The following is a 14,789-nucleotide window of genomic DNA, read 5'->3' as shown; positions in this document are numbered from 1 at the left end:
TCAGCGGCCTCCTGCACAATCTGCAGCCTGGGCATGTGCCCTGACTGGGAATCAAACAGTGACCTCCTGATTCATAGGTTGCCACTCAACTACTGAGCAACACTCGCTGGCCGTACCAAATACATATTTTTAAACAAACATTTCTAACGTCCGTAATAGATGTGGGACTGTCTATCACACCATGCAGTATTATCTATCAAGTATCCAGTGAGTCCTTGATTCATAGCAGTTCATTTAATATGTGGTGACTGAGTACAGGAGTGGAGAAACCAGGCCTGCTTTTGTCAGTGATCTTTACATGGTATGTGCGAATAATAGACTGGCCATGGCGTAGGCCTTCCTGGAAGGGAGTAATTCAAATATGGTAATTTCTACCTCACAAGCATTTTTTGAGAGTTAGAAATTACATGCACGATTGTAACTGTTTCCTTAGGCTGACTAACTGCTTTTATTTTTTGTTTGGAAGACTTGTTTAAACGCTGAACAATGTTAATGACAGCAAGTATCATTTATCATTACTCAGATTTAATTAAGCAAGCATTCTAAATTGCTCAGTGCTTTATTCTATTTATGCTTCTAAAATCCTATGTGATTGATTTTGGGCAAGTTTCTTTACCCAGGCAGTATGAATGATCTTGATTACCTTTCCCGATTGTTATAAGGGCTAAATGAAGCTCTGAGGTCCTCAAACAAATATTTACTGAGTGCCTCCTATGGGTGAGGCATGAGTCAGCTCCTGGTAGAAGAGCCATGAAGTAAATGTGACATTGTCACTGCTCTCACAGAGATTACAGTCTAGGGAGGGGAATCTATGAATGGTATGGATTGCTATTTTTTTAAGATATATTTTATTGATTTTTTACAGAGAGGAAAGGAGAGGGATAGAGAGCTAGAAACATCGATGAGAGAGAAACATCGATGGGCTGCCTCCTGCACACTCCCTACTGGGAATATCCCACAACCAAAGTATATGCCCTTGATTGGAATCGAACCTGGGACCCTTCAGTCCCCAAGCGGACGCTATATCCACTGAGCCAAACTGGTCAGGGCTGAATTGCTCTTTAATTCCAATTGGGATCAGTGCTGCAGAGAAAAAATCAGGGGTGACCTGAGGGCGTATTTCTGGGAAACTGACTAAGAATGTGGAGTCAGGGAAGAAAGTCTCCCTTGGGAAGGAGACATATAAGCTAAGACTTGAGGATGAATAGGAATGAGAGGTGGGGAGACTCAGGGAAGAACATTCAGAAAGAGGAAATAATCTCTGGTGAGAGGAAAGTGATGTAAGGCTGTGGTTGGCTTTCCGTGAGCAAGAGAGAAAGGGATTCCTGGGGGGTCTTTAGGGATCTGAGGTGCAGGGCTTTGTAGGCTACGGTAAGAATTTTGACTCATTTCACTTAGCATAATGCTCCCAACTTTCCTCCATGTTAGAGCATGGCTGAATAATAAATATCCTGTCACATTACATTCCGCATTTTCTTTACCCAGTCATCCATTGATGGACATTTAGGTTGTATCTTAATAAAATTGGGGAAAAATATTTGGAATCTACTTTGTGGGTTATAGAAACCATTGAAACATATCATATACATTTTTTATTAACTTTTTACTTGACTCTTGATAGCACTGGGAGAAAAGTGTAGAAGACCTTTTCAGGGAAACCATGAGGAGACTACGGTAGTTATCCAGATAAGAAATGCTGGTGCTCTGGGTCCAGGGAGGTGACCATGCACAGGATGTAGATTAGGGAGAGAGAGGAGTTAAGGATGACACGCACATTTCCTGATATGGAATGCTGAGTGAAAGGTGTTAGAGGTGTCTTTATTGAGAGATGAGACACTGGTGGAGGAGAAGATTTGGGGTGGATAGGACACTAGGTTCATTTTTCAGGCATGTTAAGTTGGACATGCCTGAGAGACCTCTGAATGAAGACAGTAGGTACAGAAGCACACATATAAAGGTTTGAAACTCAGAAAAGACATGGGACGGAGAACAGATTTTGCTGTCGAAGGGGTGGTAATTATAGTCATGGAATAGATGAGGTAGCTTAGGGAAAAGGTGAAAGTAAGAAGAAGAGAGCATCTGGGACCATGCTGTCAGGAATACCAGTATTTAAAAGCTAAATAGAGTAGAAGGGATGGGCCAAAGAAGGTTATGAAAGAGTGGCAAAAAAGACAACAGGGAAATTAAGAGTGTGCTGTCACAGGACCAAGCAAAGGGAGCTTTGAAGGAGGAAGAAGGCATGAATGGGCCCAGAGGATACTTTTAGAATGATGGAAATGTCCTCAAATTGGACTGTGGTGATGATCGCATGATTCTGTGAATTTATGAAAAAGAATTAAAATTTACACTTACAGTAGACAAATGTGATGGCAATTATGCCTCAATAAACTGTGCTGAAAGAAAAAAGAAAGAAGGCATGGTAATCAAGTTGACAGTTGAAGAGAGATTTAGACAGGTGAAGACCAAGAAGTATCTTTTTTCCCCTTAAGAAAAGGAGACCGTTAGAAAGATGGAAGGGTGTTTGGAAGGAATTGAGGAGTGAAGATAGTGCATGCTGACAGCTCTTTAGAGACACTAAATTGCTTTGAAAACTATAAATCACATTATATCATGTTGCGATTTTACTTTTCTAAAGCATAACACACTCTTTCCTTAGAACAGTGATTTCCAAAGTGGTGTGCCAGGAGAAATATCAGAATTGTCAGGTAATAATTTTTCAATTATTCATCTAATAATAAGAAAAAATAACTTAGCTACCAATTTGTAATATATGGGTGGACAGTGGCTCTCTCCCTTGGTCCACATGCTGTGTTCATGAGCAGTACAGATGGTGTTGGGGGAGAAGGTGGGAGTGCGGGCACAGAGTGGAGGGTGGACAGTGGTCCTGGCCTTGTTAGCTTGCTCACTTTCAGTGAGATGTACATTGCAGTTCATGTTTGGGGAAGAAGCTTCGAAGTCATATTATCAGGCTGTCATGAAACAAACTTTTGAAAAGTGGATGTTTCTTTAAAATGTTCCTATAATTAAACCACATTATTAAAGAGAATTTTAATGATATAACTACAAGGAACAAGAATGCTCCCTCCCTTTCTAGTATAAGTTCTCTGTCAGTCACATCACAATCTCAAAACAATGTTTTGAACTGGCCAGAAGTTGGCCAAAACACTTGAAACAATTCACAATGAGTTGAAATATGAGTCTCATCTATTGTTGTTACTGAAGGTAGTTCCGCTTATTTTCTATTGTGCTCGGAGTGCCTTAGCCAGCCCTATTCTCCAGCAATGCAAATAGCTATACATCCATTGAAAACAAATACTGAAATGAACTGAACTCAGAAGCAATCTTTGAGTTGCTGTGTCACAACATATTAAGCCAAAGCTTAGGAAAAAACCAAGCATAATCAATGCATTACTGGCCTCAACATTAATTATTTTGTCGAGGGCAGAATAATGTAGTTAAAAATATGTGTATGCTGCCCCTGCAATCCTCTTGTTTCCCACCTTGGCCAGTCCAGGACAAACACTGAAGAAAGTAAAGTCTGTTTTCATATTCCCCTCCCTAGTTCCCATTAGTGTCCTTTCCTCTAATCTAACCTCCTTTGTGTATGCTTCTCCTAATCCATCCTACATGAGATTACTCCTGAGGTCAGTCCTACATGTTCTCTGGGTAATAATGGTAGCTCTAAGGGCCACTCCTAAAGCCTTTCTTCTCCTGCCCTGTCTGGGAGGGTGTAAATGGACAATGCATACAGACATTCTTAAAACTCTGCTTAGCCACTGACCCCAAAATTCCAGGTCTAGGAATTTACCTTACGGACGTTTTCAGAACATCCCACAAGATTTAGCTTTAAAGATGTCACATTGCTGATAATACAAAAAATTAGAAACATTTAAATGCCCATTAGACAGGGTTAAATTATTGTACTTCCACTCAATGAATATTTCTCAGACATCAGAAATGATGTTCCAGAAGAACATTTATGGACCAAGACACTGGGATATACAACATTTAGTGAAAAAAGCAGGATACAAAAACATGTATTTGATTTCAGTATTAGAAAAAAAAAAAAAGAGTATGAATAGAAAAAAGACTGGAAGGATATGCATGAAAAAAATTAAGAATCATTACCTTTTGATTAGGGTATTATGTGTGATTTTTAATTTCCTCTTTGTGCTTATCTAGATTCTCTGTATTTTCTAGAAGGTCTGTAGTAGAAATATAAAGAAGGCAACTCTGGTAAGGTTATATTTGTGCAGAGACCTCAAAGAAATAATGGATGGACTCAGGTGCTTATCTGTTTTTCTAGGCTCTGGAAACAGTCAGGCAAAGGTCCTGAGGTAGAAATGTGCATGTCAGGTTTGAGGAACGGAAGTGAAATTCCATTTCTAGATCCATGCCCAAAAGAGTCAAAAGCAGTACTTAAACAGATACTTGCATGCCACCCAAACATCCGTCAATAGGTGAATGGATAAACAAAGTGTGATATAGACATATAATGGAATATTATTCAGCCTTAGAAGGGAAGATGACATTCTGATACGTGCTACAATGTGGATGAACATTTAAAATGGGCTAAGTGAAATAAGCCAGACATAAAAAGACAAATATTGTGTGATTTCATTTCTATGAAGTACCTAGGAGAATATGATTTATGGAGAGAGAAAGTGGACTATAGATTATCAGGTGGAGATGCAGTTATTGTTTAATGGGTACAGAATTTTTGTTTGGGATGATAAAAGAAAGTTCCAGAAATGGATAGTGATGATGGTTGCTCAATATTGTGAATGTACTTGATTCCACAGAATTGTGTGGTTAAAAAGAGTTAACATGGCATATTTTGTATATATTTTACCACAATTTAAAAAATGATAGTGGCTTGAACTAAGAGGCAGAGGAAGTGATGGGAAGTGTTGGATTTTGGATATATTTTGAATATTAACCAATGGGATTTTCTGATGAGTTTGATTTCTGTGTGTCAGAACGAGAAAGAGAGTCTGGGATGATATCAAGTTTGTGGGCCTCAGAACAACCGGAAGCATGGAGTTACAGTTTCCTGAGATGGGAGGCCGTGGGATGAGAAGGTAAGGGAATCAAGGTGAAGTTTTTGAATGTGCTCTATCGTAAAGCATCCAAGTGAAACCCGGCCACAGTGGCTCAGTTGGTTAAGTGTTGCCCATACACTGAAAAATTACTGGTTCGATTCCTGGTCAGCGCACATGCCTGGGTTTGATCTCCAGTTGGAGAGCTTATGGAAGACAACTGATTGATGCTTCTCCCTTTTCTCCCCTCTTTCTCTGTCTAAGCATGGCCTCGGGTGAGGATTTAAAAAACCACAAAAAACATGCAAGTGAAGATGGTGAGTTACCCCTGTGCTCATCACTGGTCTAACCAGCCAGGCCTGCCCTTTGGGAATCCATTAGTATCTTATAGGGCCTGTTATTTAAGCATATCAGTGCCTGGTCAGCATAGCTCAGTGGCTGAGATTCAACGTTTGAACCTGGAGGTCCCAATTCAATTCCCAGATGGAGCACAGGGTTGTGGGCTCAATTCCTAGTGTGGATCATGCAGGAGGCAGCTGATCAATTATTCTCATCATTGACTTCTCTTTCCCTCTCCCTTCCTCTCTGAAATCAATAAAATATGAAAAAATATGTCAGTTACCAAAATTATCTGTCAGATTTTATTTGAATGTATCCTGTGAAACAAATAAACGCATAGACAGATAAATAAGTATGTGACTAAAATAAATCAAACCATCTTTCTAGGATGAAAGAGATGTGGTGTTCTGGTGATTATCCTTAATGTAGAATTTGTGGCTGCGTATTCTGAGGCTAATTGCATTTTTGAAATCAGTACATCTTGTTCATTGTCTTTTATCATGAGGTGTCCCTAATTCACTTGGTGCTTCAGATAAAGTTTAATGGAAGAATCTCAGAGTCACCCTGATCTTCCTTACCTGACAAATTAAGGTAATATAATACTCAAATCTAACCTGAGATCAAAGTTGTTAAATAGTTTAATTTTCATCTGTGTTTTGTGTTGGAAAATAATTTTACTATTAAAGGACAGCTGTAGACTGCTAATGACTTGAATACAGTTTGACTGTTTTCATGAAGTGCTCTGTGGGATGTCAGAATATTTAATTCAGGATGTTAAAAACATCCCAAAATGTCACAATAATTATATCACAGCAGGCAATTAAAACACTGGAAAATGCCAACTGACTAAGAGTGTTCCTTGTTATTTCGGAAACTATTAAGAACCTGACATCTAAAGTAAAAATTGCTGGTTATAACTTTCTATTTCGATAGACAGTTTCATCATCATATATGAAACTGATGCTTGATACAGTCAAGGACACACTAAAAAATACAGCCCAAGGAAGAAAACTGAGGAAGAGATCTCCATTTGATCTTAAACTTTATAATATCTATATTCACACATTATAAAAAAACATTGTTCGGTCTTATATATCATACCATATGTACTGCAATATCCTCCATACAATGGTTGTGTTAATTATGTCATATGTTGGCAGCCTTAATTGATCTGATTTTGCCATCCTGGATTATGGGCAACAGAATTATGCCCTTGTTTTTCAAATGGTACTTTTGTAAATCCTAGTGGATTAACAATGTAATGCTGAAAACCAGGGGCAGTGTTTGCTTAATCCCCGAGGATTAGAGTGTCATTCTCAGTGGGGATGTTAAGAATTGACTAGATGTGCTGGAAGGGAATATATTCAGAGTGGGCGAGGAACAGAAAGCAGAGTGTGTCCAAGTCCCAAGAGTTTAAATGCAATTACTGGCAGTTGGTTATCTTGGGTATAGGTGAACAGCTTGCCCATGGAAGTCCAATATTTGGATAACAGTGTTCATGAACAAAAAAATCCATGGTTAACCTGAAGCCGCATTTTTGGGTGCTGTGTCTGAATTTAAAATGGGTCACCTGAAAGGTTGAATGTTATCTTTAATCAACACACTTAACAAGGACTGGTTAAGATATATAGTTAACACCATAGCTTTTATAGAGAGCCAGAATTATTACAATCAGCATTATTTTTGATTTTGGTAAATGTTAGGGAAAACAATCACTCTGCCTTCAAGAAATGCATATGACTCAATGAGGAAATGTCATAAGCAACTAATGTGATGTTTGGCAGGGTATAGTTGTTTAAACATTTTAGTTTCTTCTTTCCTGTGTGAAAACACAAAAAACTATGGCATAGAGGTAGCATTTGGGCTGAGTATTGAAGGATAAATAGGCTAGAGAGAAGAGGAAGACAATGTTTTGGAATAATGTCCAAACTCAGGGCAGATTTCAGTATACAATTTTGGGGTCCCTCTTTCAGAAAAACAATACAAACTTATCAACATAAAAATCAGGAACAAAAGTAATTACTTAAGAATGAGAAAAGAAAAACAGCAAATTACACATTAAAAAATCTGACAAATAACACAAATATCCTAAAATTGAAATATGTATTTTATTTTTTAAAATTATCTACCTGCAACCACTAGAATATAGGATGTGGCAAAAGTAGGTTTACAGTTGTGGTACATGAAACACAGAGTTTATTCCTGTATTATTATTACTTATTAACTTTTATATTATTTTCCAAATGACCAATTGTAGACCTACTTTTGCCCCACCCTGTACTTCCTTTCTTTCTTTCTTTCTTTCTTTCTTTCTTTCTTTCTTTCTTTCTTTCTTTCTTTCTTTCTTTCTTTTAGCTGTGTACTATTTGATCATCTTTCATATGACAATGATTTTATGATATCTTCTATAGAGAGTATAAGTTAATAATTCAATGTTTCCTTTAGCATGGTAATTTAATCAAGCTATGATTAAAAAAACATATATATATATTTTATTGATTTTTTTTCAGAGAGGAAAGGAGAGGGATAGAGAGCTAGAAACATCGATGAGAGAGGAACATCGACCAGCTGCCTCTTGCACATCCCCCACTGGGGATGTGCCTGCAACCAATGTACATGCCCTAGACGGGAATTGAACCTGGGACCTTTCAGTCCGCAGACCGACACTCTATCCACTGAGCCAAACCGGTTTTGGCCAAGCTATGATTTTTAAAAGAAACATTATTGATATTTTTAGAGAAGCTTTTAAGAAAAGTTTTCTTTTTAGAAAAGCTTCATGACCTATTATTTTTATGATTGTTGTTAAATTTGGAGAAACATCTATTAAATTCTTCCAAATATGTGTTGTAAGATTTCAGGACATTTCAAATTTTCTTGTTTAGTGTAATCTTTAGTGCCAGTAGTATTTATGACACCCATTAAACAATTTGTCATTGATATCCTCGCTGAAATGGAGAATTAAGAGTTAACTGTCATCTTTGTTAATTTAAGTATTTCAGGTCAAATTAGCAATAAATTTAAGTCTTTTCCCAATGTGCTCATATAACTTATTCCTCTTCATTAATTAGGTTGTTGAAATATTCAAGAACCTATTCATTATGTTTTTTAACCTATTTATTATGTCTTTTCAAAATTTATTTCTTTCTCTTAATCATTTCACTTGGTATGATCTGAAAGGTTATTACAATTTGATTTTCAGAGTCAGAATAAATTTTATTGATTTTATTCCTTTATTGCTTGATTTCATATTTCCTTATTTTAATCTGAAATTTATTAGTTAATTAAAAATAATTTAAAAGTGATAGAAGAAGATACCTACCATATCATATGTCCCCAAGTTAGGAGTATGTAATAATTCACTTGTTTTATGGATATGTTTTCTAAATGGCAATTAAAAATTGTGTATTTAAACTTTATCAAGTGTGCCATTCTCATAAAAAAAGGAAAACACCTTTCTTACACAGAGATGGCTTGTAATAAGTTCATCATATTTGGAAGTGATTATGAACCATAAATCCAAAATAAACATATAGTCAACTGCACTTCACTTAGGTAGATCCCCTAAAACTATCATAACCACTCCAATGCTACCTGACAACAGAGCAAAATTGATGGCAGGGAAATCAGAGCAGAATAGACAGCTGTCATCATCAATTTCAGTGGGAGTGTCTTTCTTTTGCAAAAATGTCAAAACCCTCTGACTCTATGAATCCCTTGCTAGGGCCCTTCCCAGAGCCTTGGAGCTTAAGATTCATTAGTTTTAAGGTAATTCTGCCTTTGTCTAAACTTCTTAATATAGCTGTTTATGATCTGGCTTCTGTTACTTCCCCAACTCAGTCTCTCATCATTTTCTCCCCTTGCTTTCTCTGCCTGAGCCTTATTCAGTCTCTCTCAGTTCCTGACTCTGATATGCTCTCTCTTCCCCCACAGCATTCATTAGTACTATTCTTTGTCTGGCTAAATGTTTGTTCTCCACATGCCATTTTATAAAAGCCCCTTAGCTTTCCCTGGCTACCCAAGTCTAAGATAAATGCCTCCTGTGTTTGCTCTCATGGTATAGTATGTTAATAAGAAAAACAACAATAGCCAGTAATCCCATGGTGTAATGTAATAAGTGCAATAATTAAAATCTGTATCATATCTATTTAGTATACACTTGTTTTCTCACCTGGATCTGCCATTAGAGGTAAGTTATGTGAGAGAAGAGACCTATCTTTCTTCTTATCTATTGAAACTTCATTTCCAGGCCCAGGTCCTGGAGCATACAGTAAATATTTACTGACACGTGAGAGGTGGAATATTCCAGGCTGAATAGTATCCAAAGAAATAGAAGCATTAAAGACAGTATAAAATAGTAGTTGGGAGAATATGTTCTGGATCCAGATATCTGTTGTTTAAACCTCAGGCCCATCAACTCCATGACCATGGGCAAATGACTTAACATTTCTATGCCTCAGTTTTCTCACCTGTGAAATGAGCATAATGGTAGTACCTACCTCATATAGACTCTGAAAATTAAATAGATCAAGACATGTAAGGTGCTTAGGACAACGCCTGATATATAATAATCACCTAATAAGTATTACTTATTATAACATTCATAGCTTAATCCCAGTGAAAAAGTTTACTGATTTTAAAATAATCGCTCTTCAGCTTTCAAATCAACCTGACATTTACAAGCAGTCACCTTTGAGCTAGTAGACTTTAGAGAGCATCGATCTCACCTCTTCATTTTACAAAGAAGGAAAATGTAGTGCAGGAAAGCCAGGCTAGAATCCAGGTCCTGACTGACCATGGTTAATTGAGAACCAGAGGCTTAAAGTGACTTGGGAGGTGAAGGCATTTGAACTGTCCCCCTGAAGATGGTGGTTGTGCTTTGATGCTGTGGAAGCTGTTGCCTACTTTAAGGACCAATATTACCCATTACTTTTACCAACGTGGCATCAGGCTCCGGAAGAGCAATGAAAGGGTCACAGAAGACTTCTGATTTGTAATCCAATTGCTTGACTTGGATGTGATAAAGGCCAGTGCTGTGGGTAGAACATCATTGAGATGATTCTGGATTCTTACTCTTAGCCTCCAAATCAAAAAGCTGCATTAATGTATCTCCCCCGAGGGTATGTTCTGTTTACTTCTACATGCCAACACCCTCCAAGCAGGAGGAGGCTGTCCCTCTGTGGAATTCGGCCCAGAGGCATATGAGTTTTAGGAGCGTGGAGTATTTCTGATGTTAGAGCTCTCCTGCTTAGAGAAACACCACATATACAGAGTTACAAAATAGATATCCCTCCCCGTCACCTCTAAAATCTTTGACTTAGGTGGCTGGCTTTGAAATTCATCGTACTACACTGTGACTATTTTGCATGCCCTATAAGATGTTGCTCAGACAAATAGCAGAACTCCCTAGTCATATGTAATTTTGTTAGAAAGACTGTTTATCACTTCTGCTCAAACGAAATAATAGAATCTTGTCTAAAACATGGATATGGTCTACTGGATTCTGCTATCCCTCTTCAATAATAACTGCAAAAGGCCCCAATTGAACTCAGGACTTTGAAATATAAAAGGTTGGTTGAGAAACATAGAATGGACAATAAAGAATGAACTATGCTTATTTTATTAAGCTCACGTTAATATACCCAGAATACTGCAAATAGTACAAAGATAACTAGATATAGAGATTAGATAGAGAGATGAATAGATAGATAGATAGATAGATAGATAGATAGATAGATAGATGATAGATAGATAAATAGATAGAATGGACCAGAATAGGTCTGGGTCTGGTTTCAACATATCTCAGGGTGCTTGTTGGTCAGCAGTGCCTTTGTCAGACTACAGTGTCTGTTATTTGTCAAATATATTTTAAAAATATTTGTTAAACTCTTCTTATGTGCTGGAAGCTGTGCTATCATCATGTACGTGCAGTTCTCATCTTCAAGCAACTTACTTTTGCAAGAGGCTGGTGGAGGTCCTGTGACCTGAGCCAGTTAGGGATCATTATTATTTCTTTTTATTGTCCTTTTATGTCCATGCTCATTCCTCCCCTGGGCAGCCTCCACGGGACTAATTGCTTCTTGGTATGAGAATGTTTTTCCTCGGCTTAGAGCAACTTCAGTTGGTTAAAGTTCAATCTTTCACTATCAATTAGAATTCAACTACTATATGTTTATTGCATTAGCTCTTTTCATTTCGACTTGCTATTGTACAAATTTAAGCAATGCAGGAAATAGCACAATGAAAAGACCTTCATTGATGCTTTTTTTTTTTGCCTATGATTACTGAGGTGGGAAGAAGTTTATGGTTCATTTTGGTTTGGACTAGGAAAAAAATGATATATTCAATGCTGGGTGTTGCCTAAAAGATTACTTGCTGTCCCTCTCAAGTACTTTCCTTAGTCCTGTTTCCTGTCTCCTACAAGCAGTTAAATTCCCTCAGAATAGATAACATTTAGAACTAAGAGCTGTTCCTTGTGAAAAAAGTGTCGTGCTCCTGACCTCTTCTTGTTTAAAACCTCATCTATTCTCTGTGTGAGTAAGACTTAAATAAAGGTGTGGGGAGGCTGATTCAGGACTATAAAGACTAAGTCATTAAATTGGTTCGCTTATAATCTCAAGTATTTTTACAAAATTCCCACATACGTACCATGTCTCTCTGGGTGTACATTGTTCAAATTTAAATCTTACATTTTTCTCCTATGAGAATATTTTTTTACCCTTTAGAGAGAGCTTTGCTATCATTCTCTTCTGATCTTCAAATCTGCCCAGTGAGTGATACAGCAGGAGTGTGTGAGATAAATACCCAATGACAGGTCAGGAGACTAAAGCTCAAATAATTGAGTAGTGTAAAGTAAGGAGTGGAAATTGCCTACTTAGGTGTATTTTTCCCTACAATCTTTCCCCCTTCCTTTCATAAATATTGTTGTATTTCACTTGGAGACCCATGCCTTCCTCATTTTCTGTCTGTGTGGACCAAAATGGGACCCTGTTCATTGTTTCAGGGGTGTATCTTGCCCCAAGGTCTAAGACCATCGCATCTTCATTGTCTGGGCGAGAGATGAGTTCAGAGTAGGCAAGGGACAGACTCAGGCCCATCAGAAGAAATACCAGTCTTTGGGGGAGAGGCATGGGATCCTCTTTTCCTCTGGCTGTGGTATTGGGAGGAGATGGGGTTGGAGTCTTAGAGGACGCCAATAGAACAGACGGCAATGCCAGGTAAAGAGAAAAGGGAAACCACGTGCTGGTTACACCACTGATGTAGGTAAGCACCTAAACCAGCCACACCTCAAATTCAGCCTTATCTTTGAACTTTTTGGTTATGTGGAAAGTTGTTTTTTTGCTTCAGCCTGTTTGGGTTTGCTTTTCATTCTCAGCTACAGGTATAACTCTATAGGTGAACAAGCGACAATTCTAGTTTTCGATGATCACAACTTCCCAGTCTGAAAAATAGAAGTGCTTCTCTCGCCTGTGGCAGCTCTGGGGCCATTATTCCATCACGATCCTCTGATACTCATCAAAGCAGCTTCCAGAGAGGCAGCGCATCCTCTTCGGTGTCTGACAATTTGAGTGTACGCTTGGGTGTAGTGTTTCTTTCCCTCTGGGAGATGGTTAATTTTCCCCAGGCTAATAGAGCCTAGGAAAGATTTATTGTCAGTAAAGATTCCTATCCAGAAATGGCTATGGTGTCATCCTTTAAAATATTAATAAAAACATGGAAGAAATCAGTCAAAAGTCAACACCAGCTAGACTACAACCAGTCTTACAGAAATCTATGCACCAAATCTTTGCATTATTTTGGCATTAAATAATTTGTGTCTTAGTATATAAAGAGAGTGATTTCCTTTCATGACAATAAGTGTGCCTCCCCCCCACCCCCAATTTAGTCATGAAAATGTGGTGCTCTGTTGTTTGAGGGTAAGCAAAAATGGTATTTGCATTAGACACTAAACTGAAGAAGGACTGGGTGATGAGGGAAGAGTCACCTTTAAAACCACCCCTGTCCTCACAGAAGAGAACCAACTCTTCAAAGTTGCCAGGTGGGGACGCTGAATGGAGAACAGGAGATTGCCAATGTCTTTATGGCCCTATTGTTGCATTGTGAAGTTTTTGATAAAAAAGCACAAATACCTTATTTAAATCCTCAGGACAAATTAAATGTTTGGGAAAGGGTTCTAGAAAGAGATTTCTTATGGTGCCCTGAATGCCAGGATGTTGTATGTGCAGTTCCCCCAGCCTTAAATGCCCTTCCTTGCCTTGTCCACTGAATGAGTCCTTCAGACTTTTCAAGAAATAGCTCAAGAGCTTTGTTTCTTTCTAGCTTTTCCCCTAGGCATTTGGTTGCTATATCCATGTTTCCATAACTGCACTTTGTCTATCTATAGTTGTTAGAATTGGCCAAAATCTATTGAGCTATTTCTCTGCTCCCTGTCTCTGCCAGTGGACTTTGAGGACATTGGATCCAAAGACTTGCCTGACCCTGCAAGCGCCCAATACAGGTTTGCTGGATGAACAACCTGAGTGGCCCTCATTGGAGTGAACCTTCTAACCACAATGATGATGGCTACCCATTTTGAACATCTAATAATGGCCAGACTATTTATATGCACTGCAGTTAATTATAATTAACTAATAATTTAATTTAAACTAATTACAACTTTATTGCAACTAACAATACAATTTAAAGATATCACCTTTAATCCTGCAATGTGCATGTTATCTCTCTCCCCATTTTGTAGATGAGAAAACCGAGGCTAAGAAAGGTTTAGGGTTGCCCGAGCTGTCCCTATTAAAGGATAGTGTGGAGATTCTAAGTCTATGCTCTTTCCTCCACATAATGCCTCCAACTTTGCTTGAAATAGTTATTTAAAAAAATTTTAAAAATGCTTCTTCTCAGCATTCCCTGAATATTCCCTCGAGGGCTCTGTTTCCTGCTAGATTCGTGCTACCTGCTTCCGTCTGCGAAATCAAATAAGCTACTCTGTGCAGCTCCTTCCTCAGGAAATCTGGAAAACGGAGCTGCTCTTTCTAGGAACGCTAACAATTCATCTTCATTTACTGGCCTGGCTTATGGTGTTCATTCGGCTTAACCCATTGTGGCGCATGGCCCTGGGCTGGGGTTTGTTAGCCTCCTCAGTCTAAGCTAGGTTTTCTTCCCAGAAAGCAGAATCAGAAAGTGGAAGCAGATTTTTGGAGAAGACTGGTTAAGAAAGAAGTCCGTGTCCCCCCCGCCCCCCCCAGTAATAGAAGCCAAACACACATTTTGATTTGGATGATCTAATAGCAATCGGTGGCTCTGCTCTGGCGGTGTAGATCTGGCCCACACCTGCTATAGCTCGCAGTGCCCTTTGCCCTGGACCTGCTCCGGGTTTGGGTGAGGTTTCTCTCATCAGTTGGGAGAGAAATCAGAAGCAAA

Source organism: Pipistrellus hanaki (assembly GCF_964339955.1).
Source record: "Pipistrellus hanaki genome assembly, chromosome: 1".
Taxonomy (NCBI): Eukaryota; Metazoa; Chordata; class Mammalia; order Chiroptera; family Vespertilionidae; genus Pipistrellus; species Pipistrellus hanaki.
This window is presented reverse-complemented; position numbering follows the sequence as displayed.